Source organism: Hypanus sabinus, chromosome 12 (assembly GCF_030144855.1).
Source record: "Hypanus sabinus isolate sHypSab1 chromosome 12, sHypSab1.hap1, whole genome shotgun sequence".
NCBI classification, from domain to species: Eukaryota; Metazoa; Chordata; class Chondrichthyes; order Myliobatiformes; family Dasyatidae; genus Hypanus; species Hypanus sabinus.
The window spans coordinates 53,916,553-53,933,626 of record NC_082717.1 but is presented as its reverse complement, the minus strand read 5'-3'; the positions used below and the strand labels follow the sequence as shown (position 1 = coordinate 53,933,626).

Genomic DNA, 17,074 nt, shown 5'->3' with positions numbered 1-17,074 from the left:
ATTAGTGCTGGATCTTCTCAAAAATATTAAGATTGATAAATCTCCAGGACCGAATATGATACACCCCAGGTTGTTCTGGGAATTGAGAGAAGAGATTGCAGGAGCAATAGCTATGATCTTTGAATCCTCATTGCCTGCAGGGGAAGTGCCGGAGAATAGCAAATGTAGTTCCCTTGTTTAAAAAAAAGTTAATAGAGAGAAACCTGGAAACTATAGTCTTACGTCAGTGGTATGCAAACTACAGGAAAGGATTCTTAAGGATAGGATCTACGAGCATTTGGAGAAGTATCATCTACTCATGGACAGGCAACATGGCTTTGTGAAGGGAAGATCGTGCACCATGAGCCTGATTGAGTTTTTTGAAGAGATAACAAAAGAAATTGATGAGGGTAGGGCAGTGGATGTGGTCTACATGGACTTTAGCAAAGCATTTGACAAGGTCCCTCATGAGAGACTCATCCAGAAAGTAATGAGGCATGGGATAAGTGGAACAATGGCTGTTTGGATAAAAAATTGGCTTAAAGGAAGAAAGCAGAGGGTAGTTGTGAAGGGAAGTATTCTGCCTGGAGGTCAGTGACTAGTGGAGTGCTGCAGGGATCTGTCCTGGGACCCCTGCTATTTGTGATTTTTATAAATGACCTGGATGTAGAGGCAAAAGGATGGGTGAGTAAGTTTGCAGATGACACGAAGATTGAAGGAGTTGTGGATGGAGCTGTAGGTTATCGAAGGTTACAAGAGGATATAGAGAGCCTCAGAGTTGGGCAGAAAAATGGCAGATGGAGTTCAATCCGGACGAGTGTGAGGTGATGCATTTTGGTAGGACAAACCAGAAGACTGAGTACAGGATTAATGGTCAATTAGTTAAGAGCATGGATGAACAAAGGGACCTTGGGGTTCAAATCCATACATCCCTCAAGGTTGCTGCACAGGTTGATAGGGTAGTTAAGAAGGCCTATGGGATGCTAGACTTTATTAACAGGGGGATTAAGTTCAAGAGTAGAGAGGTCATTTTGCAACTCTACAAATCTCTGGTGAGATCTCACTTAGAGTATTGTGTTCAATTCTGGTCACCTCATTATAGGAAGGATGTGGAAGCTATGGAGAGGGTGCATAGGAGATCTACCAGGATGTTGCCTGAACTGGAAAACAATTGGAGGCAAGGGTAGCAGAGCTGGGACTTTTCTCTTTGGAGCATAGAAGAATGAGAGGGGACTTGATAGAGGTCTACAAGATTATGAGAGGCATAGATAGGGTGGATAGTCAGTACCTGTTTCCCAGGGTACGAAAAGCAAACACCAGAGGGCATATGTACAAAATTAAGGGAGTGAAGTTTAGGGGAGACATCAGGGGTAAGTTGTCTTTTTTAAATTTTCTTTTTAATTTTTTATTTTTTTATATATACACAGAGGCTTGTGAGTGCCTGGAATGACTTGCCAAGGATGGTGGTGGAGGCTAAAACATTAGGGTTATTTAAGAGCCTCTTGGACTGGCACATGGATGAAAGAAAAATGGAGGCTTATGGGGTAATGTGGGTTTAATACATTTTTTAAGGATTATATGGGTCGGCACAACATGGAGGGCTGAAGGGCCTGTACTGTGCTAGTGTTCTATGGTTCTATGAAACATAGACGAACAGAAACAAGAGTACGAATAAGCCATTTCAATCTTTAAGCTGCTCTGCCAGTCAATATAATCATTGCTTATTTTCCATCCATCTCACCATATCCCTGCCATCTCTTCATATACCTTAACACCTTGTATCAGCAACCACTTGATTACCCTTCTCAAATATATTCAGTGATTTTGCCTCAACCACATTCTAATATAAGGAATTACACACATTCTCTTGGAGAAATTGCTCACCTCAGCTCTTAATTTCACTCTGAGAACTGCAACTCTGATTCAATCTGGTTTTATAAACTTTGAATGCAATACCCATTTCTGCTTTTATTATAATTATTTTATTTCATGGTCTTAAAAATAATTTAAAGATTTTAATTTCTGAATGCCAGAGAAAAAAAATCATTAACAACCCTAACTTGCTGCTGGCAAAGATCAGAAGTGAGGCTTTCCCAACGATCAAAACTTGCAGAGATGCTATTGTGCACCACTAGAGGCTCTGCTACATCACAGGATTCCTATGAATGTTTCAAGCCAGCAAGACATGCCCCTTACATTTTTATCAGTTAAGAACCATCTTGCAATTATACAGCAGCACAATATCAGGAAGATTCAGCTTATATTTAGGTTTATGACATATATCCAGGTTGCAATCATATCTGGTTTACCAAATTATCCTGTGAACTTTGGGGATCTGTGGACACGGATCATTTTCCCCTATTCCTTTTCGATTGTTCAGATCTTACCACTTGTTCATTCTTGCTTGCCCTCCCATAGGTCTTTGTTAATACTTATCCAGACTGAATTCCATGCCATCTTGCCAGTGTATTGATTATGCAGACCAGCTCATTTTCATAAGTACACACCTTGCACAACTTTCATGGTCCCAAAACACATCCTACACAATCAAGGAAGCTCACCAATGCCTCTATTTTCTAAGGAGGCTGAAGAGCACTGGGATATGCATATCAATACTCACAGCCTTCTACAGATGTGCAGTAGGAGCATCCTAACAAGCTGCATCACATGGTACAGAAACTGCGCTGGAGCAATAGGAAGGTAAGAAGTCAAAACTGCCAAACACATAAACTGGCACCTGCCTACATACATCAATGTCACATATACAAAAAGGTGCTGGGAAAAGGACAGTAATATCATGAAGGGTCCCACACACACTGCTCAAGGACTGTTTGTCCCACTTCCATCAAGGAAGCAGCTATGTAGCATCCATGCCAGGACCACCAGACACAAAAAGATTTACTTTCCCCAACTAGTAAGGCTGATTAACACGTCCACTTGCTAGCCCATCCCACCACCACAACTTTATCATTTCCTGTCAATCACCTGATGTATACACACACTCCTGTTCTTACCATAACCTTACATACATGGAATCAATGTATATATGCTATCTTAAAGAACACATTGTCCTCTAGTCTCTCTGTACCAATCCCAAACTTACAATCAAACCCACAGACAAAGGGGTTGTTGTTGTAGTATTCTGGGTGATCTCTACCTTGCTGAGGCCAGGTGGCAACTTTCAGACACTTCCTCTTACTTACCCCTTGAAAAGCATACCACTCCAGACCATCTACCACACCAACACCATCATCGGTGGTGAACTCCCATCCACTGCCACCAAACTCAGCTCCCTTACACTGCACTGCTTGTTTCCACCCCTAACCCAAGATCCACAAACCTGACTGTCAGGTAGACCTATTGTCTCTGCCTGGCCTTGTCCCACTGAACACATGTTCACATATCTCGACTCCATTCTATCCCCCTTGGTTCAGTCCCTTCCCAACTACATTCACAACACCTCACATGCTCTCAACCTCCTCAACAACTTTTAATTCCATAGTCCTGACCGTCTCATTTTCACCATGGACGTCCTGTCCTGAACACTTCTCTTTCCCCGTCAAGAAAGCCTTAAAGGTCTCCACTTCTTTCTCAACAAAAAACCCAACCAGTTCCCCTCCACCCTCCGACTGGCAGAACTGGTCCTTACCCTCAACAATTTCTCCTTCAGTTCCTCCCACTTCCTCCAAATTCAAGGGGTAGCGATGGGCGCCCACATGGACCTAAGCTACGCCTGCCTTTTCGCTGGCTGCATGGAACAGTCCATGTTCCAAGATTTCCTTGGTAATGCCCCCCAAATATTCCTTTCATTAACAACTGTATTGGTGCTGCTTTATACACCCATGCTGAGCTCATTAATTTCTTCAACTTTGCCTCTAACATCCACCCTGCCCTTAAATTCACTTGGTCCATTTCTGACACCTGTCTCCCCTTTTTTGATCTCTCTGTCTCTATCTCTGGATACAAACTCTCTACCAACATCTTCTATAAACCTACCAATTCCCATGGCTATCTTGGCTATACCTCTTGGCTAAACCCTGTCTACTGTAAAAATGCTATTCCCTTTTTGCAGTTTCTTCACGTCCACATCTGTTCCTAAGATTAGGCTTTGCCTTCCAGGACGTTGGTTGATGCACTCCTTCCTCCAAGAACAGGGGTTCCCTTCTTCCAACATTGATGTTGCCCTTACCAGCAACTCCCAGATATCTGTGCTCACTCCATCTTCCCACATCCTTAACAAAGATAGAGTTTCTCGTCCTCACTTTCCACACCATGAGCCTCCGCATGCAACATATCATTCTCCTCAACAGCTGCCATCTTTACCTCCACTCACTCTTGTGCTTTCCACAGGGATAGTTCCTTGTTTATTTATCCCTTCCCATTAATCTCCCTCCTGGCACACATCCCTGCAAGTGACAAAAATGCTACACCTACCATTAACCTCCTCCCTCAGCAACATTAAGGGCCCTAAAAAGTTCTTCCAGATGAGGTAACACTTCACTTGTGAATCTCTTTGGGTTGTCCAATGTACCTGGTGTCCCTGATGCAGGCTCCTCTACATTGGTGAGACCCAACATAAATTGGGGGCAACTTTATCAAGCACTTCCACTCCATGCACTAAAAGTGAAATTTCCTGGTGGCCAATCATTTTAATTCCTATTCTCATTACCTTTTGGACCTGACAGTATGGCTGCCTCTTCTGCTATGATGAGACCACTCTCAGGGGAGAGGAGCAACACCTCATATTCTGTCTAGGTAGCCTCTAATCCAATGGCATGAACAGTGATTTCTCCCTCCAGTGTTTTTTACTTCTTCCCTCCCTCTTCTTCTTTTCCCCATTCTGGCCTCTTACCTCTTTTTGCCTGCCTATCACCTCCCCTGGTGCCCCTCTTTCTCTTTCTCCCATGGCCCACTCTCCTTTCCAATCAGGTTCCCTTTTCCCTAGCTCTTTACCTTTTCCACCAACTTCACTTCACCTATCACCTCCTAGCTCGTCCTCTTTCCCATTATCCACTTTTTTATTCTGTTGTCCTTCCCTTTTCCAGTCTTAAAGAAGTCTTGGCCCAAAACGGCAACTGTTTATTCATTTCCATAAATACTGTCTGGCCTGCTAACTTCCTCCAGCATTTGATACATGTTGCTCTGGATTTCCAGATCTGCAGAATCTCTTGTGCTCATACATTTTTTTTTGTTATTATGTTCTTTATCTTAATGTGCTTTTTATGTGTTGCATAGGATCCAGGGTAACAATTATTTTGTTCTCCTTTATACATGTGTACTGGAAATCACTCCCATCCGTCCAACAATCTCTTTGACCCCCAACCATCAGGGAGGATGTACTATATCATTAGGACAAGGACTGTGAAGATGGGAAACAGCTTATTCGTCCATTCCATGAAATTACTGAACACCCTGCCACCACCTAGGTCTCATCATATATGATGCACTAGTTGCATTTACAGTTTGCTTTTTGACACTTTTATTTGTTCATCTATTTTTGGTAATATTACCTTATATATTACCTTATGTGTTGTGAGTAAGTTATATGTACACCTCACTCCAGAGGAACATTGTCTCATTTGACAATTGGCATGTATACAATTGAATGACAATAAACTTGAACTTGAGATGACATTAAGGAATCTTGATACGTAAAAGAACCACCAAATTAATCTCATTCAAAGAGAGGGGAACTTCTTTTTAGATATCACTATTTAATGCAACCATTTTTGTATCATTTATGTTTCTTGTTTGATTTTTACAGATATTTACTTCACCAACTCATCTGCTATATGATACCCTGATAAAATACACAAAGTTCAAATCAAGTTATCATCCTTGATTTAACGAATAATATAGTGCCTTAAATCTTCGACGCCCGCCCCCCCCCCCCCCCACACCACCCGGCCCCAAGAACTGACTAATCTGTGGCAAATGAATCAGTGGAAAAGGTAAAAAGCTCTTTGGCCAGATTGCCTTTGCCAATCAAAATTACAATCCCAGTTCAGCCAAATTCTGGTAAATAGGACTATAACCTTCAAAACCTTTCCTATCAATGTACCTGTCCAACTATCTGTTAAAAGTTATTATGGTACTTGCCTTAACCACCTCCTCTGGGGCAGCTGCTTCACACAGATACTATCCTCCAGGTTTTAAAAAAATTTTCAAGTTCTCATTAAATCTTAAGCACAAAAGATTCTGCAGATGCTGGCAATTCGGAGCAACACACATAAAATGGTGGACGAACTCAAAGGTCAGACAAGATCTATGGGGAGCTGTAAATCTCTTCAACAACTTTCAGTTCCTGGCCATGACTGCCTCATTTTAACTATGGATATCAAGTCCCTAATCACTTCTATTCCCAATTAAGAAGGTCTTAAAACTCAACACTTTACTTTAAACGACAGACCTAACCATAACCAAGAGAAATTCAGAAGATGTTGGAAATCCAATGCAACACACAAAATGCTGCAAACTCAGCAGGTCTGGCAGCATCTACGGAAATGAATGCTGTCAACATTTCAGGCCAAGACCCTTCTTCAGGACTGGTTCAGGACAGAGTTCTCTACCACCACCACCACCACCCTCATCCATCTGGCGAAACTGGTCCTCAGACTCAACAATTTCTCTTTTGCTCCTTCCACTTTGTCCAAACCTAAAATGTAGCCATGGACATCCACATGTGCCCCAGCAATGCCTGCCTTTTTATGAGCCACATAGAACAGTCCATGTTTCATGCCTTCACTGATAGCACTTCGCAATCCTTTCTGCACTACACTGACAACTGCATTGGTGCTGCTTCATGCACCCATGCTGAGCTCTGGAGACAGACAGACTACTGATGTCTTTTAGAAGCCTGTTCTCATAGCTATCTTGACTATGTACATCTTCCCACTCTTGTCAGTTGTAAAAATGCCAGGCCCTTATCTTAATTCCTCTGTCTCCACTGCACCTGTTCTCAGGGGAAGGATTTACTTGCCAGCACAACTAAGATGTTCTCTTTCTTCAGAACATAGTTTCACTTCCTCCACCAATCATTGCCTTCACCTGCATCTCCTTCATTTTCTGCACATCCACAGATAAATCGCTGGAGAACAGGGAATCTGACAGAAGAGTGTAGAGACCCATGGAAGAAAGGGGAGGGGGAAGAGCACCAGAGGGAGGTGATGGGCAGGTAAGGAGATAAGGTGAAAGAGGGAAACAGGAATGGTAATGGAGGGTTGCAATTACTGGAAGTCTGAGACATCAATGTTCATACCATCAGGCTGGAACTACCCAGATGGAATACAAGGTGTTGCTCCTCCAACCTGAGTGTGGCTTCTTTGCAACAGTATAGGAAGCCATGGACTCATTGGACCTGATTTACACAAACATCCATGATGCGTACCGGGCAGACCTCCGCCCCCAGATACTCAGACCACATCTCTGTTATGCTAATCCCAGCATCCAGACCGCTCGTCAGGCGCTCCTGACCAGTTCAGAAGCAGGTGAAAACCTGGCCAGCAGGAGCCATCTTTGCTCTTCAAGACTGCTTTGAGAACACTGACTGGCACATGTTCAGGGAGGCTGCAACTGGAGGTGACTCTACCAACTTACAGGAGTACACAGCACCAGTGACCAGCTACATCAGCAAGTGCATTGATGATGTTACTCTGTCCAAGACCATTACTATACGTGCCAACCAGAAGCCATGGATGACCGCAGAGGTGCGTGCGCTGCTGAGGTCCCACGACTCCACCTTCAGAGCAGGCGACAAGGCAGCTTTAACAACAGCAAGGGCCAAACTGTCCCGAGCCATCAGAGGGCCAAAGCGTGCACACGTCCAGCTAATCCACAGTTACTTCCAGGACAGCGGCGACACACGGTGCATGTGGAAGGGCATCCAGGACATCACCAATTACAAGACAACATCACCTGACTGTGCAGGTGATGCCTCCCTCCCAAATGTGCTGAATAACTTCTATGCATGCTTTGAGGCAGAAAATGATGTAGCGGCAAGGAAGTCCACCCCTCCTACAAATGACCAGGTGCTGTGTCTCTCCGTGGCCGACGTGAGAAGAACCCTGTGCAGGGTCAATCCATGGAAGGTTGCTGGACCAGACAACATCCCTGGTAGAGTGCTCAGAGGATGTGCAGACCAGCTAGCAGATGTTCTCACTGACATCTTCAACATCTCCCTGAGCAGCACCACCATTCCAACGTACTTCAAGGCCGCCACCATCATCCCCGTGCCGCAGAAGTCTTCAGAGTCCTGCCAAAATGACTACCGTCCTGTTGCACTTACATCCATCATCATGAAGTGTTTTGAGAGGCTCGTCATGAGGTGTATCAAGACCCTGCTGCCCCCCTCACTGGACCCCCTGCAGTTTGCATATCGTTCCAACCGCTCAACAGATGACGCCATTGCCACCACCATCCACCTGGCCCTAACCCACCTGGACAAAAAAGACCCAAATGTTCGGATGCTGTTCATAGACTTTAGTTCAGCATTCAACACAATCATCCCTCAGAAACTCATTGGAAAGCTGAGTGTATTGGGCCTGAACACCTCCCTCTGCAACTGGATCCTAGACTTCCTGACTGGGAGACCTCAGTGATGCACCATCAATAACTCACACTGAGACGTAAGGCGAGATATCGGCTTTTATTGACTGGAAGAAGGAACCAGGAGTGCGTGTCTATCATACAATGTCCTGGAGACTGAGGCCGAGCGTCAGGCCTCAGATCGCCTTTATACAGGGGCCTGTGGGAGGAGCCACAGGAGCAGTCAGCAGGGGGCGTGTCCAGACAGGCACATAGTTCACCACATTCACCCCCCCTTGTTTGAAAGAGTCCCCATGTGGCGAAGTTCCTTACAAGTCAAGTCTATCAGGTGGTCGAATCTGTCGCTGCGATCTACATAGCACCGGCTGTGATCGCATAGATGCCGGCAACATTGGTTGCACAGGGGACGGAGGTTGCGCTTGTTCTTGCCCACTAGGCGCCGGTGATCCCACATGCATGTGCGAGGCGCCTGGTATAAATGCATACGAAACGCCCGGTATACAAGTGTCGTGAGGAGTCTGTGTAGGGCCTGGTGAGCACGGTGTCACCTCTGGTGCAGGGTTCACCAAAGTCGCTACACAACCCGCCCGGATGTCTGTGGACTGCGACCCAGAAGCCAAATGGAACCTCCGACTTACCGGCCGCGTTGCAAGTCCGCAGCGTTGCACGGTGTCCGGGTGAATAAAACTCCCAGTGCTGCCCGTGTCAAACAGGCATCTAGTCCGGTGCCCCTCCACCCGGATGTCCATCATGGACCTCGCAAGCTGGCGTGGGGCGCTTTGGTCGAGGGTCACAGTGGCCAGAGACCTGGTCAGCATCGGAGGGCCGGGGGCAGGGCATGCTGACGTCGACAAAGATGGCCACTCACATCCGGGGTACCCGGTCAGCATCGGAGGGTCGGGGGCAGGGCGTGCTGACGTCACCAAAGATGGCCACCCACATCTGGGCATGCAAGATGGCGGCCCCCACGTTTCACCCGCAGCGCTGCACTCCGCTCGAGGTTGAGACTTACAGACCTTGGCGAAGTGGCCCCGCTTTCCGCAGCTGGAGCAGGTCGCTTCTCACGCTGGACAGCGTTGTCGAGGATGTTTTTTATGGCCGCAGAAATAACAAAGCACGAGCTTCTGACGGGCCACAGCCGTGGTCAGGGTCAGGGAGCTCGTGGAATCGCGACTGGCAGCGGCGTTGGCGAATTCGCTCCCGGGAGCCGGCGGTGGCAGGGTCTGAGGGGTCCACGGAACTGGCAGGGAATCGCGCGACTGGACAGCGTCAGCATTATGCAAAGCAGCTTCTAGAGCGTTGGCCGTCTCTATCGCCGAGCTTAAGGTAATGTCTGAGTTTTCCAGCAGCCGCTGGCGCATGTACACTGATCTCAGTCCCGTCACAAAGGCGTCTCGCACCAGCAGCTCCGCATGCTGTTCTGCCGTGAGCGTCTTGCAGTCGCAAGGTCGGACGAGCGTCTGTAGTGCTCGGAGAAACTCAGCGCACGATTCGCCAGGCCGCTGTTGCCGGGTAGCTAAACGATGTCTTGCGTAGACGGTGTTCACCGGCCGCAGGTACTGTCTTTTGAGGGCGTCCAGTGCCCCTTCATAGGTCGGCAGGTCCCGGATAATGGAGTAAACTTTGGGGGTGACCCTCGAGAGTAGAATTCTGTGCATAACGGCGGGTTCAGTTGCACGAACCTCCTCCAAGTACGATTGGAAGCATGCAAGCCAGTGTTCAAAAGCGAGAGCTGCGTCAGGGTCTTGAGGGTCCAAATCCAACCGGTCCGGACGCAAAACGGTTTCCATGTTTTAAAACTTCCAGTCAATAAAATTGATGCACCATCAATAACTCACACTAAGACGTAAGGCGAGATATTGGCTTTTATTGACTGGAAGAAGGAACCAGGAGTGAGTGTCTATCATACAATGTCCTGGAGACTGAGGCCGAGCGTCAGGCCTCAGATCGCCTTTATACAGGGGCCTGTGGGAGGAGCCACAGGAGCAGTCAGCAGGGGGCGTGTCCAGACAGGCACATAGTTCACCACACTCAGTCAGTCCAGATTGGGAGCAGCATCTCCAGCACCATCACACTGAGCACGGGGGCTCCCCAGGGTTGCGTGCTCAGTCCACTGCTGTTCACTCTGCTGACCCACGACTGTGCAGCAACACACAGCTCGAAACATATCATCAAATTCGCTGATGACACGACTGTGGTGGATCTCATCAGCAAGAACGACGAGTCAGCTTACAGAGAGGAGGTGGAGCAGCTAACGGACTGGTGCAGAGCCAACAACCTGTCTCTTAATGTGAACAAAACAAAAGAGATGGTTGTTGACTTCAGGAGGGCACGGAGCGACCACTCCCCACTGAACATCAATGGCTCCTTGGTAGAGATCGTAAAGAGCACCAAATTTCTTGGTGTTCACCTGATGGACAATCTCACTTGGTCCCTCAACACCAGCTCCATAGCAAAGAAAGCCCAGCAGCATCTCTACTTTTTGCAAAGGCTGAGGAAAGTCCATCTCCCACCAACATTCCTCATCACATTCTACAGGGGTTTATTGAGAGCATCCTGAGCAGCTGCATCACTGCCTGGTTCGGAAATTGCACCATCTCGGATTACAAGACCCTGCAGCGGATAGTGAGTTCAGCTCAGAAGATCATTGGGGTCTCTCTTCCTGCCATCACGGACATTTACACTACATGCTGCATCCACAAAGGAAACAGCATTATGAAGGACCCTATGTACCCCTCATACAATCTCTTCTCTCTCCTGCCATCTGAGAAAAGGCTCCAAAGCATTCGGGCTCTCAGGACCAGACTATATAACAGTTTCTTCCCCCAAGCTATCAGACTCCTCAGTACCTGAAGCCTGGACTGACACCTTGCCCTACTGTTCCGTTTATTATTTATTGTAATGCCTGCACTGTTTTTGTGCACTTTATGCAGTCCAGTGTAGGTCTGTAGTCTAGTATAGCTTTCTCTGTGTTTTTTTTTATTATTACGTAGTTCAGTCTAGTTTTTTGTATTGTGTCATGTAAACCATGGTCCTGAAAAACATTGTCTCATTTTTACTATGCACTGTACCAGCAGTTATGGTTGAAATGACAATAAAAGTTGACGACTTGACATGTCAGAATAAGGATGGGAATAATTAGAATTGAAATGGATGGCCATCAGGAGCTCCCACTTTTTCATGTGGACAGAGTGTAGGTGCTCGGCAAAGCAATCTCCCAATGTACGTTGGGTCTCACTGATATATAGGAGGCCACACCAGGAGTACAGGACACAGTATGTGGCAAGGTGGAACCAAGAATTGTGCCTGTTGCTTCCAGCTGGAAGGTAAATAATATGGGACCTTCCTCCTCTGGTTGCCTTAAAAGCTTCCTGCCCACATATGCTTAGGCCTGTGTCCAGTCAATAGTGGAAGGGAGTGGCAGCATTGCTGATTCTCTTGTTTGATCTAGTTTAGTGACCATGTGTACCAATGTGAGGTGTGTTACTTATGCAGCTCCCTTTGTACATTGCAGTATGGTGTGGTTCTTTGTGTGAATCACTGCTTTAGACTTGAACCTGTGGTATTTGTATGGCTCGTCCTAAATCTCCATGTGAACCTAAGACACTGATGTGCTTTATTATACTTTACCTAACGTACTTTATTGCATAGATGCATTTTATTTCACACTGTCTCAGACTGTTGAGACTTCAGCCTTGTATGAGCCATAAGCTAAAGATCGTACTATTGCATTCTATTCAATCTGATGGTAACTCAGGAGCTGTATTTTATTTGAAATTGGACCTGCCTCTCTATGTACAACCTTCCTATACTTCTAGCTCAGCAGTTTGATGCTGTGAGCAGGATCTAATTGGAGGAAGGCAATCTATAGAGGGGCAGGTTGTTTTGCACTTTGCTTCAAGGTGTGGTGCTGAAGTAATAGTTTGGCTAAAGCAGTGACAAGTGGAATCAATGGAGAGCTGCCATCATCATTTCAGCATCTGCTGATTCAACCATGTTGGGTTGGTGAAAAGACATTAATATCTGTTGTTTTATTTTGTTGTTTTGTTTGTTGCATACCTCTATAGAAAATGCCTAACACTGATGTGCTGGCAGAATTGCAAGCTCTTGGAGCAAGGGTACAGACAGATCAGGAAGTAATGATGCAGTTGAAAGAAATAAAATGAAGCTTTGTTGGCACAATTGCAGGAACAGCAACAGAGTGAGCAGCCTCTTCCTTGCCTTCCCTGTCTGGTGACAGGCTTAATATCAGGGCAAGGGGGCACACAGTTAACTACTAGCTCAGTGGTTACAAGTTAACAACCAACTCTTTACTCTTTTCCATAGATGCTTGTGCATAAGAACTGTTAAGAGCACTACAGCCATGACATGCCAGTTATGGGCTGCATAATGCACAGAACAGTATATTAGATGTGACACCCCTTGTACATCCTATTTCTGACATGCTTTCTAAATAGTTTTTAAAGAAGTTCACTGAGTCAGGAAGTGATCCTCTCCCAATGACTTGGTTCCAAACCCCTTTGCACTCTCAGCTTCAATTATCTCCAGAATTTTATGGCTCTTTTCACTATCCTGTCACAGCTTCAGCCACCCTCCCCGATCTTCCACTCTCCTGGTCTCATTTATCACCTGCCAGCTAATATTTATTTCCTTTCACCACCTTTTATTCTGGCTTCTGCCCCCACCTTTCCAGTCCTGATAAGAGTCTTGGACCAAAATATTAACTTGTCATTCCCCTCTATAGATGTTGTCCAACTTGCTGAGTTCCTGCAGCATTTTGTGTGTTGGTCAAGACTTGCAGAATCTGCAGAATTTCATGTTTATAATATGCTCTCTTTTCTTTTACAACCTCTTATCATTTCACATTCCACTACCATGCCATCCTTAAACTTCCTCCTCGTTGGAATATGCTCATCCCAAACCCTGATCAGCTGGGCTTTAAACAACTTCCATATGTCAAATATGGCCATGCACAATGACAGCTGCTCCCAAGTTCACACCGTGGCTCCTGTTTAATAATTTTGTAATTTGTCTGCCCTCAGTTTAGTACCTCTCTTCCCCCCCCCCCCCCTCCATTCCAAAACAAGGTGTTATCTAACCTGGTCCCAACATATTGATGTAGTTATAAAGAAGTCACCCACGACCAGCGGCACCTGGCCAAGGCGTCTGGCAGTGGGTGGGCGCCAGGCAGGAGGCTGGAGTTTGAGCCGGGAGGCTGTCTAACGAGGCAATGAAGCCCCCAAAACTGCTTCGATTCCTTGAGTCCAAGCATCCTGCACTTAAAGACAAATCAGTTGAGTTTTTCTCCAGCGGAAAAAAGTGAGCAAGCGGGACAGAGGTTAAGTGCCGAGAGCCATGAAAACTAAATTGCGGAATAGACTGGACATAAGGAACCTGCTTCGAGTATCACTGTTTTCCCATCATGATTAACACCGCACCCCCCTCCCCCCGTCAGCCGGTCCGCAAGAATATTGTCAATATTAAACCGGCCTGCGGTGCGAGAAAGGGTGGGTACCCCTGGTGTTTTTTTTTACATTATTTCTACTTCCGGGATGCGGGATTTTACTTCCAGTCTTTTCTGCCCTGGTGCGGATGCATGTAACTAATTGATCTGGGATTGATCTTGCCTTTCACAAGGCCGAGGTAGGGGATCTTGGGCTTAAAAAGGTTGGTGACCACTACTCCAAAGCCTTCATGAATGCACCTAACAAATTCTGCCCTGTTCAAGTCTCTTATCCCAGTAAATACTAGGGAAATTCACCTAGTTTGACAACCTTGTTGATTTTACATAACCTGTCTGCATCTGTTCCAGCATCTTCCATTTGGGAATATCCCAGAATGACTGCACTTTTATCCATTTTGTCTCAGCAGATGGGACCCCTGGAAGTCCTGAGTACAGCTGTGGCATTTACTCTAATTAGTATGGAACTCATCCCTATCATTTCCAAAATATTAAAATTCCACAATATTGAGGTGCCAGTTCGGCTGCTCTTGCAACCTGGTCTCTAGCATCCAAAACACTAATTTCAAAATATTATGAAGGAATGACAATTCTTAAAAAATCTACTCAGAGACTGAGTGGTTGTTTAATATACCACATAAAACTTGTCACCTCTCATTCATGAATGTTAAATATATTTTTAGGACTTCAGAAATCAGCATTTTTCTAAAATATTATGCATAACAGGTTGAAGTTCACATCAAAATGTTGATTGTATGTTGGATCCTTCTGAAAAGGCTCAAACAAAACACTCTGCCTAAATGTAATGTATCCCCAGCAGCACCTTTAGATTTCCAAATTTAACTGCACATGTAGAGATGCCAGAATTCATTATCTGCAGAATAATGACAATTGCTCATGTAGAACAATTAAGTTTGAAAATTTGTCATTAGTTTTGTTTCAAAGCAAGTGTGGCCCTGTCAGATTAGCTCCACCTTTTCTGCCAGTCTCACTAACTATAGTTAAAGACTGACTTTTTAAAAATTGTATCTTCTGATCCAAGCATTACTAATATGGCAATTGTGGTCTAAATGACTGTCTTACTTTATTTGAGGGAATAAAGTTAACCAGGAATGTGTGATAAGAGGCAATTTTAACCAAAGGATGGACAGCAAGTTTCTTTCAATTAAAAAGTTGCCCATGAATTATCAGAATTTATTAACTATTTCATAGTTTAAAAGAAATTTAATTCTCAAACAGCCAAAGGATTTTAATTTCCCTGTGTAACTCCATGCTTCGAGATTATCAAAAAAAATTACTTAAATCCAATAAACTGCTAGCATAGTCTATTGAGAATGAGCTCTCCTCTGGTTTCTACAGCTGTTCAAGCACTAACACAGAAATAAAAAGACAAACTGGAAGATTGTATGCTGTGTATCGGAACTCAAACTCCACCATTAGACTCAGGACTAAATCAAAAGATGAAACACCATGGTCCTGAACCAAGGATAGCCAAACAGACTTAGATTTTGAGTGCAGGAAATTAAAATTACATTTGATTTAATTTCAGTACGGTAGAGTGAAATTAAGTTTTCATTGTCAGTTTTTATTTCAACCATTAGATGTATTTTTAAATGTCTGATTATCAAAATCCCACTCCTAAAGTTGAGGCACTCATGCCTCAGCAAGCATTAATATTGTACATGAACTTCACACCAATTTGCACCATCACTCCTTCCCCCATCCATACCAACTTTTCAAGCAGACAAATCACACCTCTTAACTAAAATTAACTGCACAGTGAGAAGAGAAAGATCATCAGGTTTCTCATACAACTAAGCACAGGCAAATATGCTGCACTTGACCTCAGACTGCATGTCCTCCCAGCATTACCTTCCATACAGATGTAGAGAAGCAATATCCAAATTATAGTCTCAATTTACAAAAGAAACTTATCACTCTTCCATTAATCAGATTCCTGGAAGATGAAGCCATCAACCATGCAAAATCTCTTTCATTTTGGAGATTTAGGTCAATATGATATCTAAACAGAATCTTGTTGTCTTCATAACTAATAACATTTTCACTGTAACCAAATCTAAATAATGAATAATTTATACTACCATTCAACCATATGGAATAAATTTTACCATTCGAAATTTACCTTTGACCCAATTTTTAAATTTGGCCAATTGAAAAGCAATTTGCTGTTCCCTACATTCTGTTTAAAACCCTCTATCAACAAATAGTAACCATCATTCTGTTAGAATCCACACTTTTTAAATACTTTTTATAAGATATTAGCTGAATTAATAAGACTAAAGTTGTAGTTTAATCATAATTTTCATAATATTACATGTCCATTATTATGGTCATTTTCCATTGGCTAATTGTTAGCACATTATCCAAGTTATGTAATTTGGTTTATTCTTATCTTAGGAATTTTCTGTTACTCAAGTATGAAGAAGATGGTTTTTTCAGAGGCACCATCTTCTTTCTCTCCTTTCACTATCTTTGCTTTTCATTGAAGCTCTGTTTTGCTTCTCAGCTCTTCATTTAGTTTCAAATGTGCATCTTTGCTTAAACTTTAAATAAACAATCATTAAGAATTAAAACTCTGCACAATTCTTGACCCCTGGAAGAACCCCAAGGGTTAGAAAAATAACAGATCCAACAATTTGGCAGCCCATTTGGGGCAATTACTTGAAGAAAAAAGGACAAAAAAGGTATAAGCACGCATCTAGGACGTAAGATAGCTTCCTCCCTTCCTTAATTATCCAAGAATAAATAACTTCAGTATATCATTTAAAGTTTAAGAATGAGTGCAGGCTGTATTTTTATTTTATCTGTGGCAGATCCTATTAAAATGTTCATGGTTGTGCAACCTAGGGACTGGTATAAATTATCTGACAAACCCAGAGGCTTATATAAGTTCTACAATATCAGACAAATAGGTTTGCTTCATGGTTGAGAGTTTTGATAAATGTAACTTCTAAAAGTGAAGAGTACTCCTTAAGATTGGATCTAATACAATGACCAAAGTTTTGAAACAGCCCAATGAATCCCTTGAATTCTCAGCTTGGAGGAAACAGTTAACTGAAATCTTAAATG

The 17,074-nt window shown here is 44.2% G+C and overlaps 1 protein-coding gene across 2 annotated transcripts in view; it reads right to left on the bottom strand.

Annotated features, from left to right (window-relative positions):
• LOC132402888 (echinoderm microtubule-associated protein-like 6) overlaps positions 1-17,074 on the bottom strand; it is a 352,621-nt gene that overhangs the window by 277,628 nt on the left and 57,919 nt on the right. The window lies entirely within an intron of this gene.